This window comes from Camarhynchus parvulus, chromosome 3, assembly GCF_901933205.1.
Source record: "Camarhynchus parvulus chromosome 3, STF_HiC, whole genome shotgun sequence".
Taxonomy (NCBI): Eukaryota; Metazoa; Chordata; class Aves; order Passeriformes; family Thraupidae; genus Camarhynchus; species Camarhynchus parvulus.
In genome coordinates, this window is record NC_044573.1 from 22,748,509 (window position 1) to 22,768,222 (window position 19,714).

General features: G+C 41.5%; 1 protein-coding gene across 7 annotated transcripts in view; it reads right to left on the reverse strand.

The window, feature by feature from the left end:
• The window catches only part of TRERF1 (transcriptional regulating factor 1), a 97,381-nt gene that overhangs the window by 20,725 nt on the left and 56,942 nt on the right, over positions 1–19,714 (reverse strand). For all 7 annotated transcript variants that reach the window (XM_030945958.1, XM_030945963.1, XM_030945956.1 and 4 more), the window contains one exon: positions 8,678–8,775. The gene's annotated coding sequence lies outside the window, so the exon portion shown is untranslated. The remainder of the gene's footprint in view (positions 1–8,677; positions 8,776–19,714) is intronic.

A 19,714-nucleotide genomic window follows, 5' to 3' on the forward strand; every position in this document is an offset into this window, starting at 1 on the left:
TATGCATTGACAAAAATCCTGTTTTCTCCAGGCTAAACTGCCTCTCCTCATAAGAGATGCTCCAGTTCCTTTATCACCTCTACAACCCTCCACTAAACTCTTTCCAGTAGTTCCTTGCCTTTATTGAATAAGAGCTCAGAATTGGACACAGCACTTCAGATGAGGCCCCATTAGGGCAAAATAGAGGCAAGATCACCTCTCCTGACCTGCTGGCAATGGTCCTCCTCATGTTCCCCTGGATACCTTTGAGCCTTTTGGACCTTAAGGGCACTGCTGGCTCATACACAGCTTGCTGTCCATCAGGACTCCCAGGTCCTTCTCCACAGAGCTGCTTTCCAGCAGCTGAGCCCCCTGGGTTGGTTTAGGGGGTTATTCTTCCACAGGTGCTGCACCCTGCACCTGCCTTCATGGAACTTCATTAAGGGCTCTCCACCCAACTCTCCAGCCTGTCCAGCTCTTGCTGAATAGCTACCCAGGCTACTGGCAAATCAGACATTCCTCCCAGCTCTGTATCAGGAACAAATTTGCTGAGAGTACATTCTGTCCCTTCATCCAAACCACTGAGAAATAAGTTGAACAGGGCTGGACCCAGTACTGGCCCCTAGAGAACACCACTAGCAACGGGCCTGCAATCAGACCCTGTACCACTGTCCACAACTCTGGGACCATCCCTTCACCATCCCTCAAACCACCTCACTCATCTAACCCACACCTCCTGAGCTTACCTATGAAGATGTTATGGGAGACTGTGTCAAAAGCCTTGCTGAACTCAAGGGAGGCACTGCTCTCCCCTCATCTACCCACACAGCCAGACATTCCATCACAGAAGGCTATCAGATATTACTTCTCCTTGGTGAATCCGTGTTGACTACTCCTGATAACCTTTCTTTCCTCCACACCCTTAGAGCTGACATCCTGGATGAGCTGTTTCATCACCTTTCCAGGGATGCAGATGAGGCTGACTGACCTGGAGTATGTCTGCTAAGATCAAACCAGTCAATTGAAATATTTTCTGACCAGTCACCTTACATCAGGAATTGTAATTATTCCAATAAGGAATGCTGAACTCCTACTTCTGTTCTACCTTCTTACCCCTCCTTCATGTTGCATGATTTTAACAGACAAATTTATACCGAATGCAGCCTTTTATAATTTTTAGTGTATAAACTGTAACTCAACATTTTACAGATGTCTGTTCTGTTTCTGAAGAATAAAAAAATACATAAGCACATGATAGGATTGTTTTACTGCTCCACAATATGAAGCAATCACTGTGTCTACAGTCACACATATGCACGGAGATACAAAATGCTTATGCACTCATAAATACATTTTAAAATAAAAGCAGACCCTGAACTTCAACAAGAACACAGAAATATTAAACCAAAACCTTAACTCTGCTTCCTTCACATCTGATTTTCTAAATGCAGTGCTCTCCACCAAAGACTCCTGCACACTGATGTCCTTACCTTTCTAACCTGAGAAGAATCCTCCACTGACGTGGATAAATGTGAAATCACCGATGGAGAAAATTTTAACCGTTGCTGGATGCATATTAAGGAGAGTTTGTGCTAGCAACAGCAAATAAGGGTAATACATAGCTGCAGGCAGAAAAAAACCTTTTCCATTCCAGCATAATGTATAACAGAAAGTCATAGCTCCCAATGAAGAGCCTTTGCAGTGTGTATAGTTTTTGTGTAAACCATCTGCAACCATTAGTGTGTAACATCTTCACGTGACAAATAATAGCTGAGAATAATTGCAAGTTTATTTCCCCTTTCCAGAAATATACATTGCTTCACAGTTCCTCTGAACACATTCCCTTCCAGATTTTTACAGATGAACAATTAAAGAAGATAGGAGTCAACAATGAATAGTCAGGCTGCCAACAGGGTTTTTCATCCACGACCCAACTTCAAAGACTTCCTATTACAAAATTATGAAGGGAAACTAAACAAATCCTCCACAAAACATTAAAAGGGCATAAAAATAAACACTGTATGGTGTTTCACACTGAAAGGCCATCAACATTTAGAGGAAGAGAGGGAACGTGCATCTCCTTTTATGCCTGCCAAGTTAAGGAAGCTCAGTCAAGATGCTCAGAACACATCTTCCATAAAAACAGTACTACTGGATCTATAGGCACACCTTTTGCATAGGAGCTATGTCCCATTTCACCTATTAGCAGAGATGTAATTGACACCAAGCTCCTTGAATTTGGCACTTCTTTTTAAAGTCTGAAGTGACAAATATTAGTCAAAGGACAAGAAACAATACAAACCAATGAGGGAGAACAAATGTCTCAGGAAACAATTAAAAGACCACAAGAATTCCAGGTGTAAGGACAATAAGAGACGGTAGCAAACAACCTGATTTCATTACAAAAACGTATCAAGGGTCCAACCAGGCCCCTGACTCCTTCTCTTTCCACAGGCAGGAGCACCACAGTGGCAAATGCTGTGGACTGTACCAGCAGCCAGAGCTAGTGCTGTAGTCACCAGGAAAAGTGATGTCCCTTGGGCATGTGCCAAGTTCCACTTACTGCATCCTTTCATCTGGGGATTACCTGTCACAGCAAGAGGTTTTATATCTGTGGCATCAGCACAGACACCTTTCTTCCCCTCTCTCAGAATAAAAAAAAAAATTAAAAATGATTCATTAACATTTCCTCTCCAGCAGCTCTAGCATCCTCAACTCAGCTCTGGTTTGAGAGGTGAGACATGCTGCTGTCAGGCAGATTACAGAGTTATCATCAGAATTATACAGAAAAAATTTGTAAAAAGCTTTAAAGAATATAACGGGATATTATATTAAAATATCAATCAAGTCACAAAAAGACCAGAAAGTTTAGTTACTATGAGAATCACATTTGAAAAAAAATTGCATTGTTTTCAAACACCCATCTCCCCTCCCCCAAAATAAAAATAAAAGAAAGATGAAAACATTCCTTTCAAAGGCATCACTGATCTGGAGAGAAAACAATGCAAATGTTTAAAAAGCATTGTTATTCTACCTTCAGGTAATAGAGAAAACCCAGATATGCACATTGATAAAAGCATAATCGGTAATCAACCAGTCCCTTAGATACCAAATGCTTTTTTAGTACTTGAACTAAAGGCTTAAACTCAAGGGCTTGATGCTGTATCCACAGCATTTGCTATCAGCTTTAACAAAATCCTAACAGTACACATTTCTTGTCAGATTAAAACCAGAGTCTATCATGACATCATTAAGGCACAGGGGCAGCAAAGTTAGTCTCTGGCCAACTGAGAAACCATTAGCAGTATACTGAATTATTTCCGTTTAAGAGAATGGAAGAAAACGGTGCTTTTTCTTCTTTGTGTTTAGCACTGGTGCCTAAACACCCATCTGTGCCATTTACCACAACAGCTCTGGCTACTAAATGGTTAAACTGAACAACTAACCTGGTAGGAGTTAAAAGCAACAACGGTTCTGCAGTTCTGTTTCTTCTCTTCCTAACAGTCATTTATGCTACTTACCCTATTACATTTCTGACATTACAGATACATCCCAATTATGCAATCGTTACAAAGAAACATGAAAACAAATGCCAACAGCCAGAAACATTCCTGAAGGCTGCCTAGAAAAAGAAATACCCTACTTAAGTTTATGGATGAAATCTGGACTCACACTAATGGTGGTTCAATTGATTTCAACAGAGACAAGGGTTTGCTCCAGTTCTTTTCTCATCATTTCAACAAGGTCCCCTGCAACTTGCACAGCTCCATTCTCCAAACTGAAAGCCAGGGGCCCACCAAGCTGGCTGAAATGCCTTTACACACGCCAGCTGTCTCCCTCTTCAAACACAAGTAACTGAAAGGCAATACAAATACGCTCTCCTGGAAGCATGCCATAACTTAATTCTGGTAAACTTGAAGTGGGAAGGAAATACCAGTCTTCAATAAAGGTGATCCAATTTTTCTCCTTTGTAAACTCTATCACGATAAAGCCAGAAGCAGCTGCAGGGTTCCCAGTACAGGAAGGACATGGACCTGTTGGAGTGAATCCACAGGAGGCAACCAAGATGATTAGAGGGATGGAGCACCTCTCCTATGAGGAAATGCTGAGAGAACTGGGATTGTTCAGCCTGGAGAAGACCTTGCAGTGCTCTAATTGTGGCCTTCCAGTACCTGAAGGGAGCCTATGAGAATGATGGAGAGGGACTTTTTATGAGAGCATGTAGTGACAGGACTTGGGTGAATGGCTTCAAACTGAAAGAGAGTAGGTTTAGATTATGTACTAGGAAGAAATGCTTTACTGTGAGGGTGATGAGGCACTGAACAGATTGCCCAGAGAAGTTGTGGATGTCTCATCCCTGGAAGCGTGTAGGGCCAGGTTGGATGGCGTTCTGAGCAGCCTGGTCTAGTGGAAGGTGTCCCTGCTGACAGCAGGGGGGCTGAAATAGATGGCTTTTAAGATCCCTTCCAATCCAGGCCATTCTATAAACTTAGAGAAGACAACAGGCAGTGAAATACTAAGAAGATGATAGTTATATAAAATGAACACTTCTGGCTCCATCACACACCGCAGAAGCCAAAACCCGCAGAATTTTTCAACTCAAGTTAAATTACAGATCAAATGACAGTCACACAATTGAACTGCCTGAATTCACATGAATTTCAGAACAAGACATCCACTACAAATAAGTCAATGCATAAAAGTTAGGCTGGGTGTGTGCTGTAAAACCAGGGCTGAACGTCAGCCAGAGCCAGTTTCAGAACTGAGTTAATGGAGAGGGATGACAAAAGACTGTATGAGAGCAAATGCTGAAGGAAGCAGACTCACTAAAAGGCTCTAAAGTTATTACAGCTCTAATCTAACCCATCTCAGTAGGCTGCATGGCTGTGTATCAAAAGGGAATTGGATCCTACAGTTTGTCCAACTTATTTCAAGTTTTTCAGCTGTCCCTTTAAGCTAAACATCTACATGCTTTTATAGATTCATCACTAGCTAGCCTGAAAAAAAGAAGACTGGATAAGACAGCAAAAAAGCCCACACTCCTCCATGTTCAAGCAGCTTTTGCAGGACCAAGTGTAGCTACTCACAAGTGACAGCATCAGCAGATACTCACTTGCTGGGCACCATCCCTCCTCCTGTCCCTCCCTCCCTCTGGGATGGTAAAACGTCTGCTAAAGCAAAGTTAACCACCACCCTTAGCAGCCTAAACTGTGTTTTATAACACCTAAGGCCTGCTTAGAAATGTGTCATTGCTGTGTGTGCTCATGTTTTAATTGTGTATTACCACCCCTCACTCATACAGGCTGACAGGGCTCTCTTTGAGTGAGTGACTTTCTGCCACTCCAATATAAGCTTCATTCTTAACTTCAGGTAACATGAAAGCCAAAATCAAGTTCTCCTTTCCCCTCTTTCATTTAATTTTTTTCCCCCTGCTTAGCTTCCATAGAAACAAAACAGCGTTTCTCTTATTCATTTTTTAGCCTTTTTTTATGGGAAAGTTTTTATTGACCTGTTTTGTTATTCAGAACTGTCAGATCTCCTGCCAAGCTATTCCTAAACCAAGACAGCCATCATTCACATCATCTTGCTCTCTGATTTCCTTTAGGATAGACACAGGAATAAACAGCAGTTCCTTCCCTGACAGCCTGCATTCTGCTCACACCAGTGCCTGACCATAACCCAGCCTTGAAGCTGGGCACAGACAGGCACAGTTTTCAGCTGGCCACTACATCACTGTGATCCCACCCAGAGGAGCAGCTTTGGAAAGTAAGGGATCTGCCCAAGAACAGATCCACCTGCACTTCACACACACAGCTCTCAGGTGCAAAACTGGCACTGTCCCTAGGTCTTCAGACCAGAGTATTGCTGGAAGGCTGAGAAGCACTGAATTAGGAGAGTAGGAGCGGCATATTTCAGAGATCCCTGTCCTCTTGTGCTCTGTTTAGATACCAGGTTTGCCCTCATAACTTTTTATGCAACCAGAGTTCAATCTCCTGCTCTGTTATTTTTTTTTTTTCCTTGGGAAAGAATATAAGCTTGTGAAAAAATCAGCACAGTACTCAAAAGAGAACGAATAATTTCCAGTGCCAGGCAAGGTGGTTCGGTGAGCCAGCAGAGAGGAACAGGGAAAGAGAGGCGAGATGATAACTCAAAGACCTACTTTTCTTTTTTCTTTTATAAGTATCTACAGAAATCCTGAAGACATCTGATATAGCAATAAAGCGAGGCAGAGACTGAAAATAAGAGTCAGAAGATAATCAGGCTCATGGCTGTTTTGGTTAGAATAAACACTGAAGTAGCAATATGGATTTCAAGGACCAAAAATTTTCTACCTCAAGGACAAATGTTTTTAGGGATGAAAACCTTTTCATCCCAATCCTGGATACAATTGCTCCTATGGTTTCTGCTGCAATTCAGTTTTGGCTGGTTTTGAATGGCAGAGATCTCAAACCCACGCCTGTATCTGCATTCAACCCCAGAGGTTGACATACTTAGGCAAAACCAACAACAAAGAACCCACTTCAGTATATGAAAAAGTATGCAAATAGAGGAATTACAAAAGGGAAGAGGATTGAAAGGAAGCAAAATATTTAGTAGACTGATTTTTATAGCAAGCATAGTAAGAAAGCTATATACTCTTAAAATGGAAAAGGAAAAATGGATAAGCTGCTTTTTAATATTAATGCTGGTAGTTCTTCAACAGTTGCACAAATCCTTCAAAAATTATCATTCTCTTTGCAGCTAAGCTTCTGCAGTGCAGTTGGAAAGGCTGCTGAGTCTCATGTGGCTGCTCATTTAAGCTGTTCCCATTTCCACTCTTAAGAGAGACTAGAATGTCCTAATTCAGTTTAATAAAAAACACATTGGACTTGGGGGAGGGGAGAACAACGATGGCACTGGGAGAGAACCGAGCAATTTCTCTACTTCAGTGAAGTTTAAAAAAAGGCAGCAAAGAAAAACCAAGGAAAAAACCCCAAAAAACCAAACACCAAACCCAACAGGAAAAACAGTTGATCATCTCAGGAAAGTCTCTAGAAAAGGAGGAGAAGAAAGGGGGAAGACAAACAGAAACATCTTCCTCTTGTTTTGATCTATGTAAAAAAATGGATTCTAAGGCACTAGTAATTTAATGAAAATGTTTTTTTCCCCAAACTAGCAGAATTATTGTGGTTATTCAAAAAGAGAAGGCTGATTTCTAAATAAAGCCATTAACTGAATTTAGTTTAAGGAAGATACAATTTCATGAGTTCCAAAGAAACAAAGAAGGTTGCTTCAACAAATCAGATTATCTTTGCTGTCGGTGAATTGTTTCAAGGTACTCTGAAGGGTTTGGAGAACTGCAACAGAAGCAGGTATCACATTACTTCATAAAAATGGCAAGCATAAAATGATGTGATTTCCTCACAATACAGATGAGAAATAAAAACAAAATGCAAACCTTGACTTAAGGCCAGAAGGACACTTGAATTGCATATTCCATGACTAAGCAACTAAAAAGCATACCAAAGACAGCACTAACTAAAGGTGCTATTGTGAAAAACACAGTAGTCTTATTTTTTTAATATTTGCTAATACCTTACTGCATATTAGATCAAGTGATACTTGATTTGAAATCTCTTCAGCCAACCTAGGTTTCCTGACTGCTTTAGCTGAGACAAATTCCCTTCTGTCGAGTCCTACATCAAAGGCAATAATCTCAAATGCTTCCTGGAAAATAAACATGTCCTATCATCAAAATTGTCTTTGGGTTCATATTTTAGTTTACTTCTAGTACTGAACTGACCCACTTGTTATTCCCCAGAAAGATCCTGGTTCTGCAAACATGAAATGAACTTAGGACAGAGAGGTCAGTCCTCGTTCAGTTACTGTATGTGGCTACATCACAACCTCTGGTCACTGCTGTTGATTTCGGGGAGAGGGGGAAATTTTCAAACATTAATCCATCAGCTATTGCTGTGACCACAGCCATGATAAACTTGCAAGTTTAGTTTAAGGTGAGCACACTTGCAATGCACTTAAGCAGTTTCTTCCTGACCCCTGTAGTGTTTACTCTCTGCAGAGTGCAGTGCAATGCGATTGCCTTTTTCTCTAAGTGGAAATGCTTCGAAACAGGCAAAGAACATATGTTAGAATTTGCAAAAACAGGCAAGGAGGAAACATCCTGAGAGAGATAAACAATCAAAAATATCAAGCACAAGTAGTAGTATGGGGAAAATAGCATATGGCTAAGCTTTCAGTGGGGAGGGAACAGCTAGTTTGAGCCCAGTGTCTCCCCCAAAGAAGAGAGTTTTGAGAAATGTATCTGCAGGACCCTCTGAAAAGTCCATCCCACTAAAAAAGGCCATGTTGATGCCTAACAATGGAGCCAAGTCAAATCCAATGGCTAAAAAAACCTGATCACCATGGTTGCTGCTTCTTATTTTTTCTTAAGTTAATGTCCTTTTGCTTGTATGAGACAATACAGCCAAAGCAGTCCTTTAAGATATGTGTGTATATCTCTTGTGTCATACATACTCTGGAACACAAAATAATGTTCTACTAGATACACAGCCAACACACAACAAACCAGGTTTGAGAAGTCCATCAATAAACTCACAGGGACTTAGAAGCCCAAATTTTGAAAAACTGTCAAAAAGCACTGAACCTTATTAAAGAAGACAGCCTTTGAAAAACTGGACATAGGATGCTCTGACATTACCTGATTTTTGAGGATTTGTGAGATTCTTGTATCTTCTTGTGCTGTCTTTGCCATAACATTTCATGCTGCTTTCATTCTGTGATCTCAAAGTGACGTATCTACACAAAACAAAAGAGTGGAAATTAGATTTTTCCCACACGTGACTATCTCCCAGCACCAGCTTGCCCCAAAGCATGAGCAGATTTGAGACAATGAGTTTCCTACTGTAACACAACAAAAAACTAACTTCTATTCAATGCAGTATCTCCAGGTTACTCTATCTTTTAAGTCACTATGGCAGAGGGCAACTATCAGCACTCCAACTCCTTTAAAGAACGACCAAGAACCTCTTTCCCTTACTGATTGTGAGAGACTGCTTCATTGTCAAATCTCTGGGATGGATACAGACCTTCAAATTACAGACTGAAATATAAGTAAGTGAATCTTTTCTTCTTACTCAGCTTGGTGCCTACTGCAAAATGAGGAATGGGTTATGCTGATGCAATAAATAAAACAGCATCTTGCCTCTATTGCAGGGACCATAAAGATTTCACAGCAGCTCATGCTGCTTTGACAGAACCCAGAGGCAGGGTGAATGCTCTCCCTGACAGGGGATTTGCTGGCCCAGAGCTTGCAACCTACATGACATGTATCACACAAACAAGCGCAGGTACAGCAACCAGGAAGGGAGGGATTAATGAAAGTCAAAGATGTGGGAGATACAATCAGGCTGTCACCCAGTGCAGAAGAGGTATCTAGACAAGGCATCTTAAATTACCTAAATGAAAACAACACATATGTTTTTGTCAATGCTGCTGCCTGGATGGCTTTGAGGGAAGGGCCTCAGCACCTGAGGGTGTTAAGAATGTTGGCTGAAATCACTCTACATGATCTTTGAGAAGTCAAGGGGATTGGGGGACATCCCAAAAGACTGGAAGGTGGCTAATGCCACCCTATCCACAAGAAGAGCTTAAAGAGGGACCTGAGAAATTATAGGCCCGTCAGCCATACTTCAGTCCCTGGAGAAAGTTCCAGAACAAATCCTTCAGAAGGTTATCACAAATCAGATAAAGCATGTGATTGGGAAAAGCCAGCATGGATTCACCAAGGGCAAAGTGACACAAGTGTGGACCTCCAACACTGAGGCCAGTGCTGTTTAATACATTCATAAGTGGTCTGGAAGACAGAATCAAATGTACCCTGATAAAGTTTGCCAATGATACCAAGCTAAATGGGGCAGCAGACCCTTCAGCAGGAAAAGCCACCCTGCAGAATGACCTGAATAGGCTGGAAGAGTGGGCTAACAGAACCTTTATGGAGCAAAACAAAAACGTGCAAGGTCTTCCAGACTGGACCAGATGGTCCTTGAGGTGCCTTCCACATTGGCATTCTGGGATTCTGTGAAACAGGTCTGGAAACTTGGGGTGCATTCACAGCTCACTGATATCAGTGGAAAATGCTTCATCTGCATTGAGCTCTGCTGGGTTTTGGGAAGTCATTCCAAGCTTAAGAAGAAAATTTAGAAATTACCACAGATAACCTCAGTGACAGCAACCAACTTCATCTCACTGTCACACTACATCCACTTTTTTAAATTATTCTTTTAAAATCTCTGATAATGGGTCCCAAGCACTGTGATGTTGGCGCATACAGCAAGAAGCCACTCCCCAGGTTCTGTGCAAGCAGATCCTTGCACAGAACAAGTGCCCTCCCTTAGTTATCCAGCAAGGTGGGGGAGAAGAACACAAGCAACTCCCTTGTCCTGCCCAGTGCCAGTCTCTGCTTCCCCCTCCATCCTCCCCTCCCAAAAGTCCACAGAAAACAGGAGAGCACAACCCAGACATCAACCCATCCAAGCATGCACCATGAGAGACAGCCCCTCACAAAGCCTGACCTGCCTAAAATTTCTTTAAGAGAACGCCTCAGCTGATGGTCAATGCCGGTAGCACCATATGGATTTTCTTGGATCTAAGTGAGTTTTTGGTTACAACACTATCATGTTGAGCCCCAGGAACTAAAACCTGTGTGCACCCATGTCTTGCAAGAAACTTGAGCCTAAATTCATGAATTCATCACCCAACTGCATCCTGTCTGCTCACAGCTTTTCTAGGCAAGTCCATGAATCTTTGTTGGAATAAGGTTTTAATAAACTCACATCAACTTAATGCTTTATCTGACTTGGTTTTCACACTGCTATTTAAACACCTCTAGGTTTATAAAAGGCATATTGAATCTTATAGCTGACCAGAAGTTGAGCACCATTTGTTTGTAAGAAAAAGTATTCAGACACATGGAGAAAACCTGAGATTAACATCAGTGGAGCCAAGAGGGAAAATGTCAGGTTTTTTTGCCTCAGTTTAACACAGCTATTTAGAACCTGACAATATGTTTAAATTTAATTTAAAAAATAACTGCTATATCATGAGCCATGACCAAAGTCACAATATATAGTTTTGCTTTCTTTGTCATTTATCCATCTGCTCTGAACAAATGTTGCTACTATTAAGCTTAAAAATGCCAAAATATTGTGCAGACAAACCATTCCTGGTAGTTTCCTACAGAGGCTGGGCTGATGGACACTAGGAAAAACAACAACTGAAATACCCAGAAAAGCCCTTTCCTGTTTTTCATATTTGTTCTGGCTGCTTTTCCCACTATATCACTTTCATCATTAGAGCTACCATACCACCCCTATGCAGGCTTACAGAAATTATCAGACATGTGCAAAGGTCTCATACATAATAACATAGATAAAAAGTAAAACTTTGGACATTTCAGAGCCAGAGGTAGAGAACTGACAGCAGATAAATACTGAAAACAGTCCCAGCATAATTAATGCAGGAACAAACAGTGCAGATGTTCATCAAATTTACAAATGAGATTTCAATTCTTTCCATCAAATTTTAACCACCATCTCATTTTTGAGGTTTACATTAGAAAGCAATCTAACTTTATACTCCTTCGCCATATTCTTCAGTTTTGCCTCCATTCCAGCTCTTAGATTTTTGCATACAAACAAAGCACAATAAGGAGAAGCTGAGAAGTGAAGCCTACAGCAACATTTACAAATTAAGAGCTAAGTCAGAGATCAGCTATCCCATATACACAACATAAATTTTCAGTCTTCTCTCTTCATTAGGATTGATGACGCTGCTGGAAAATAAGGAGCACGTAATACCTTTTATGGGAATGTAAAGCACAGATGAATTAGCAGAAAGAGAATGCAGCTGAATCAATTTCTCATCTCAAGATAGTAATGAAGGCAATTTCTTGAACTTTACTACGCTTGTAACATATTGATCAGCAAAGCTTCACACTGCAAGTTAAAGTAGGTATTTTCCCAGGAATAAAATGGAGGATGGCAGTAGAACTCAAGAAAGGGACACCAAAGACAGGGATTTTTTTTCCAGTCATGTTACACTAAAGAAAAATCAAAGTTCCCACGTGCTTGCATGTTATCACAACACACGAGAGGAAGATTTATAGATGAGAGCTGAATTAGGTCTGCAGGAGCCTTCACAAAGCAAATTTAGCGACAGGACAGGGGGAATGGTTTCTAACTGAAAGCAAGTAGGTTTAGATTAGATATGGGGAAGAAATCCTTTTCTGTGAAGGTGATGAGGCACCGGAAGAGGCTGTCCAGATAATCTGTGGATTCCTCACCCCTGGAAGTGTTCAAGGTCAGGCTGGATGGAGCTCTGAGTAACCTGGTTTAGTGGAGGTGACCTGCTAAAAGGCAGAGACGGACTCCCTCTATCCATGCTAGACAAAACAGCACAGAGAACTCCAGGGAGTCTGTGAGCACTGCACACCAACTGTGTGCTGAGGAATTCCCCCAGCTCTCCCCACCTGGAGCTTAAAGGACCCAGGTCTGGCCCTAGAGCAGACAATAGGGGATGCAGTATCATGAAGTCATCCCAAGACACCATGGCAGGTGGGTTGAAACTGGATGATCTTCAAAAGTCCTTTGCAACCCAAACCATTGTAGGATTCTGTGACTGTATGATTTACTTAAATAGCATTCACTTCGGTATTATTTGACATTAAGAACTTAACCAAGATGTAACAATTGGGAACCCAGACTTCCTGCAGATGACCAGAGGATCCAAAACATGATTCTGTGAATATACCAAAGGGAAAAAAAAGAATCATAGTATTGAAGAGCATGAATTGCTTGGTTCTGATCAAACAGTGTTTTTAATTAGTTTTGGAGCAGGAAAGGGAAAAGTTAGCCATTGTAAGATAAGAAACAGAAGAACAACAACAGAGTATGTGTATTAAACAAGCAATATCAACAAAGACTGTAATATCAACTGGCTAAATCAGCAGCAAAATAATTACCAGTATCAAAATTATCATCATCAATCATGTATCATTACTTCCATTAACACAATTATATCAGAGCAGAGTCCCTCCTCACATGCTGGAAGTGCTCCCTTAATCATCAGCCTCATGAATTTGTTCCCTTTCCCTGGTCCAAGTGCAGCTTCCTGCTTGCACCTTCCTAGAAAAACTCTAGGAATTCAAATTCTCTTCTAAGGACAAGATTCTCTATGCATGCATAATTATTTTTATGTGCTCATTTCTGCATCTTTGAAATGCTTCAGGAATATTGCATGACATTTATTTTCAGAGAAAATGGCTTAGACAAAGAAACCATCTTACAGATGAGACACTATTCCAGAGATAAGACTACAAATTCCAAAATTTATAGGTTTGTCACATGTAGGGTCCAAGGCTTCAGGTACACATACAGTACAACTTGAGATCATGTTTGAAGTGTCTCTGACTTGGGGTACCGGTCAGCTTCATCCCCACCACACAAAGCAAATGCTCCCATGAAAGGAGACAGTTACACCACAGGGATAACCCATCTGCACCAAGTGCCTGCTCCCTGGCACTGGCCAGAATGTCACCCAGCTCCCTCCAGCAGGGCTCAGCTTGGCCCATCCAGGAGGAATTCCCCTGTACCTCCTACCACATAACCACTTCTTGTCCTCTGCTTATTGAATTCAGAGAGCAACGAGGCTGGCAGTACAGGAGCCCCAGAGCTGCTGCAGAACCCATCATGTTCCCCTCCACAGCTCTCCTGTGCTCATCTCCTGCTCACCGACTTGGAAGGACAGCAGATGCTCACATCCCATCTCTTCTTTTTTGTGACATTCATCATTTTTGCAGGTCTCCCTCCAGAGCAAGGACTTGTGGTGGCTTTTTGTCACCCCATACTTCGGATTTCTCTTCTTTTTTACAACACTTTGTGGACTGGGGGAGGTGAAATGGGAGGCAGGGAGGACCAGAGCCGCATATGGTACTGAAGACAGAGGAGCACCACACATTTACACAGCAGCACTTCCATACTTTCTGTTTTGTTTTCTGTTATTTCACTAACAAGTACTGACACTTGTTTTGTCTATCATTTCACGGCCATTTTTACAGGACAACAAAGTCTCTTCCAGAGCAGTTAACACCTGGTGAAACATCCATCAGGCATGAACCGTATCGTGACTGCCCTCCTCCTCCTCCATGCGTGGCTTTCATTTATCTACAAGCAATTTCCTCCAGCATTTTATCATCCAATCATTCAGTACAAGGAGTTCTGCAACACATTTCAGCCAGTCCTTCTTTTCCTTATTCTTAATACCTCAAGCCCACACTCTTGCAAAATTTCAGTTTCTTACTTAAAACTATGAGGCGACTAAAACTGTTCAAACAAAATCACTGCCAAAAATGACATCAATAAACAACTCTGTTTCCTTGAAAAAACCTCAAACTATCATTTTCCTTTGCAAAATTACTGCAAACCAGCCACTCTCCTAAAAGAAATTCCCCAATCACTCAAAAAAAAAAAAAAATCTAAGTGGGCACTCCCCATAATGAGCTTTAGCCCTAATTGTTCCAATTTGGCAGAGTTGGGAACATGTCACAGCAAGATCTTGTCAACAGCCTGATAACCTGATGTTTGGACCTCTCACTAATGTGCCAACCCTGCCCTAAGAAGATGGAGCAGGAGCTCCACAGCTCAGGAAACAGCACTATGAGACCAAAAAAACCCCCAACCTCAAACAAATAAGCTGACAAACCTGAACGTCTAACAGCTACTTCTAGGCTCCAGATCTTCCCTGCAGAAGGTGGGTGGGAAAAAAAAACCCCAACCCATCCCACTCCTCTGCAGACTGACTCCTATGCACTGCCAAGAATATTTTGAAAGACATAAAATGTATAATAACTTTTCAACTGAATATTAATTTCTAAATTGAAGGGAAACATCTTAAGGGCGAGTGGGTGTAAGGAATGATTCCTCCTCAGCACTGCCATGCTATTTATTAAAGGCTGCAAATACCCACAAGAATTCAGCTTTGGCCTTTGCACTGTACACTAACAAGCTTAGTTTACTGACATTCACAAAGCATATGAAGCTCTGCTTCAAATGATCCCTTTGAAAGAGACAATTACAAGACAACTGGAAATTGGATGACCATCAGAGCTAATTAAATTCTTAAATCCTGTTTGTATTTTTATCCATATCTTTCTCACCATTCTTGCTGAGCAGGGGAATGGGTTGGCTTGGGAGGCCGAGGGAACAAAAATATGCCTTTCCCACACCCCCATTCCCTTCCAGTTACACATCTCTTTGGAACAAAACTTGAGACATTAAATCAATGCAGCCAGTGGTGGAATTCATCTTACTGTGACAGAAATATTCCATTTTCCCTAGCTTATATTTTAAATTGCTTTCTGATATACCAGGTTATTATTTTTTTTAGCCTCTTTCGTTCCTTACATAATTAAATGCCACGCCATTCAGCTTTTACAATTACTTTTACCATTTTCAGAAGAACATTTCTCAACTTTCTATGAAGAATTTATTCCCCACAAGTATTAGCTCCACTGACTATTTTCTTCTTCATTACATTAAAAGCTCTTAGCCATCCCTGTAGTAATCTTCTCCTTAACACAGACTTTCCTGTAGGGTGGGTACTATGTGCCAATCCTCAGTTTCCTTTCTGAGAATTCCACGTAACCAGAAGCAGCACAGAAGAGGGGAAAGGGCAGTGCTTTTTAATACCTCAGTGCCTTCAGCTTGCAAGCAAGGAAGAAGGGCTAGGCACAATTTATGGATACTTTATGTAACAAACTGAGATTTTGCGTTTAATACTTGCAAAAATAACAACAATGCTCCCAGAAAGGTCTCCTAGGACCATTTCACCCATTTAGCCTCCAGGTACAGCCAGGCAGCCTCTGAAGCTTTGAGTTCTGGCTTCTGCGATTCCTCTTCAAAGACGAGCTCAGTTTTGGAGCAGGTGTGTTCCCAGCCCTGTAACTTCACCTTCAAGGTACTGCCCACACTAAATGCAGGTCCAGCTGCACAACACTCCCTACAGCTTGCCAACTCTTAACAAAGCACACAGAAAACCCTAAAGAGGTGCTTCATTGATACAGAAGTGACAAAGTAAACACGGATCATTCCGCAAGAAGCAAGTTCATCCTGCTTAATGCTTCTTTGAGAGAAATATAAACAAACCCCCACAGATTAGAGTAATGCCTTCCTGGGAAGGCTAAAGATAATTATTTGGTGAGAGGGTGTTTCTTTATTTCGGGGTTTTGTTTGTTTGTTTTTATTTTCTGCACAACTTGGGGGGGGGGGGAGTTGAGATGAAGAACAGAACAGCAAGGAAGAAAAGGATCTTTTAAATAATTTAACAGCTAAAGCTTTATTTCTGACCAAAATGCCATCTTGATTCTTAGTAGAACAGGAGGAAGGAGTTTCCAGTGAGTGCCTAAAAAGCACCACGGAAGAAACCTTCACTGTGGCAGACACAGTACACTACCACAGCATCTTGTCTTGTGAATTATAAGTAGGAAACACTTTGAGGATGATGATAAACTTGCTTGTCATCTCTGTCTCACCAACTGACCAAGAAATCTTTCAGGATTACTGAAATGTTACCAAGCATCACGCCTCCAACTGAAAGCAATGTATGCCTGACCTACTCGTACTGTTTTCAGCTCTGCCACAGACACAGCTTGAATTATTGTCCCAGACAATGCAAGAGCAAGAGGCTCTGCCCACATTTCCCCATGATCCCACTGGCACCCTGGCACAGTGTTTTGCATGAAGGTGGAGGAACTGGGGGCTCCACAAAAGGAGCTGGAGGATAATGTCTCATTTCATGTCCCAGTTTTGTCTGAGGTCACAATGACCTGAATCTAGCATGAATTACGGATAATCGTCCTCCAAGCAAGTGGATCTGTGCCAAGTGAACCTCCTAAGTTTTGGTTGCTAGGAGGTAGCAGTGGACATATTCTCAAGTCCTGTTTACTTAAGCCATTGAGGTTTCCTCTCTGGAATAACCTTCCACAGTCTGCCCACTGGTTTATCTCTCCTTGAGACATCAGACTAGAGCTCAATTCTGTGATTTCCCATCTGCTGTCATTTAGAGAAGCCTCTATGAATTATCTCTCCAAATAGTCTGCAAAAGACCTCCAACACCTCCAGAGCAAGCTCATACCTCTAAACAAACCAGATAACATGATAACACAAATCCTGTCCAGAGAAGTCTTGCATTCAGACACGCTGTTGTTCAGATGGCCACGAACCAAGTTCTGGATCTCAAACCCCACAAGCCAGCACAGCAGACAGAACCTCAGTACCATTTCACAGAATTTTCATTCTGTTCTCTGTCCCTAAAAGACTTATCTCAATGGACATACGGTATCTGTACATCAACATTTATTATCAACTGTTTTACATGGATATTAAATTTCAGAGTGTGCTATCTGGAAATCTTGGCTGCTCCGGATCATGCTTTTAAAGACTTACTCTATAATTCTCCTATCAGTTTGTAGGAGATGCATTTCTGTCTTCTGATTTAGGAACATATGAACAGATTTTTCATGGTTATCTTAGCTAAGATTGGACTTGGACTATTTATTTATTGCATTGTTTACATGTACTGTGAGCCACCCGATGAGGAAATGGAGAAATAAAACCAACCTCCTCCTTTAGACCACATCATTTCTGACACCATTTCTACTCAGAGAACAGCTCAGATTTTGTTTGTTTTATGGAGAAAGAAAGTAAGCAAACACAGACTTCAGTTTTTCATCATTTACTGAACCTATGGCATACCAGACCCATTTTTCATCAGGCCTTAGACTCAAGCTGAAATGCTAATTACAGACACAAAGAAAAGGTAATGCTTTTCCAATAATTAGTAGGCAAGCAATTCTCAGAACAGTGTTATCAGATTTATCACAGGATTCTGGAAAGAAGATGGTGATGCTGACACACGTGGTCGTGGTTTCCCTTCTGTTCACTTTTCATTTACAGCAGATACAAACCTCTGGATTATCTACTCATGACATCTGACTGGTAAAGTAATTTGTGACTCTGAGCAGCATGGATGTTCCCACTGAAGCACCCTTGGGAACTCCCCAAGCAACAGTGGCTACAAGCAGTACAACCAGAGGATGGAGATGTAATGCCATGGACCTCAGGCATTTTTAGTTCTGACTGTGGACTGCATGACTGAAAAATGCAACCAAAAATGCTATTTCTAACAACCCTCATCACTGCAAACACCAGATAACATACCCAGGAGCTGTAGAATGGGAGTGGGGATGGATTGTGAGTTGATGTTAAAAAAGCTAAAAGAGGAGGTAAAACAACTTCAGTAGAGATAAAAGGTGAGAGACATTGAAGCGTGCTGATCAAATCAGAAGCAAAAGCAGCTCAGGGAACACCAGCCAGACCTCAGCAGGCAGTGCTTCAGCTCCCCAAAGCATCAACACAGCCAGACACAAGAGCAGGTATGGCAGGGGCACAAGGCTCCTGAGAATCCCTGCCAGGGTGGCACCCACTCCCACTCAGAGCACGGTGGCACACGGTGAGAGGGAAGGCTGGTGCCACCACTGTGTGGCCTGCAGGTCCTGCAGAGATGCTGAGCCTTGTCCTGGTTTGCCTGCACTCAGCTCCAATGGCACACCCTGCACTCCTGCCAGGGAAACACCATTATTCCCCCTGGCCAAACCTCATGGTCTTTACTTTTGTGCAAAACTCACACAGCACCAGGACGCCCGGAACAGCCTTCCCCCAAAACTGCGCCTCAAGGAGGAAAGCACCAACCTGCATGAGTGCCAGGTAGGTGTGCAACAGCAGCTTCATCTGAATCTTTCAGCTTCAATCTGAAAGATTCCAAGCAGAGACCTCCCAGGTAGGGTTACAAGGTTATTAAAATATTTTCTCCTATGTATGAACAACCTTACATTTGTTCCTTTATCTTGCAATGGAGAATTCTTATTACTGTTCTTCAGTTAAAAGACAGTAAGAATGGATAACATATAATGGAGGCATTGCACATATGATTTAAAGCTGCCTCTGAATACCTAATGCACAAAGATTTGTTTTCCTTCAGATGCCAAGAATCAGCCTAGAACAACAGTAATATGATTTTGGCTTGTACAAAACAATGCTTTATTTTTTTTAATAGGCAATGGTCCTACATTAAAAAAATAAATTAAATCCAATTGTCCTTATGGGAGATTTGAAGACAAACCTTCTGGAAAAGCAGTAACTGCACAAGACAAAAGATAATCAAAAGTACTGTTTCTGTCATATTCTTAGCATTTCTGGACTGCAAATTCAGGCTATGAGAAAAGTCTGTATCAGCTGCTGTACCAGATAACAACAGCATGAAAATCTTAATCTTTGAAAAGAGCTGAGTTTCAGTATGCCTAATTTTAATTTTTTTTATTTTATTTTTTAAATATCAAGAATCCCAGTATAGATTATAGATTTTAGGTTTTTACAGGGTCTTGCCTTGGAGGAAGACCATTTCACAGAAAAATCTTAAGACATTCTTTACCTTATCTTTCCCTGTATTAATGTCTCTGGTAATGCAGGACCCAGATCAGTTTATGCAGTCTCATGTGATCCTACTGGTATATTTTCCAGCAATGCCTAGCTATGTCAAATGCTGCATCTCTCTCCATTTTCTACATTAGTTTAGCCAGTGGCCTGATTTCCACTGGGATAGAGGTAATTTTCTTTCTGGTAGC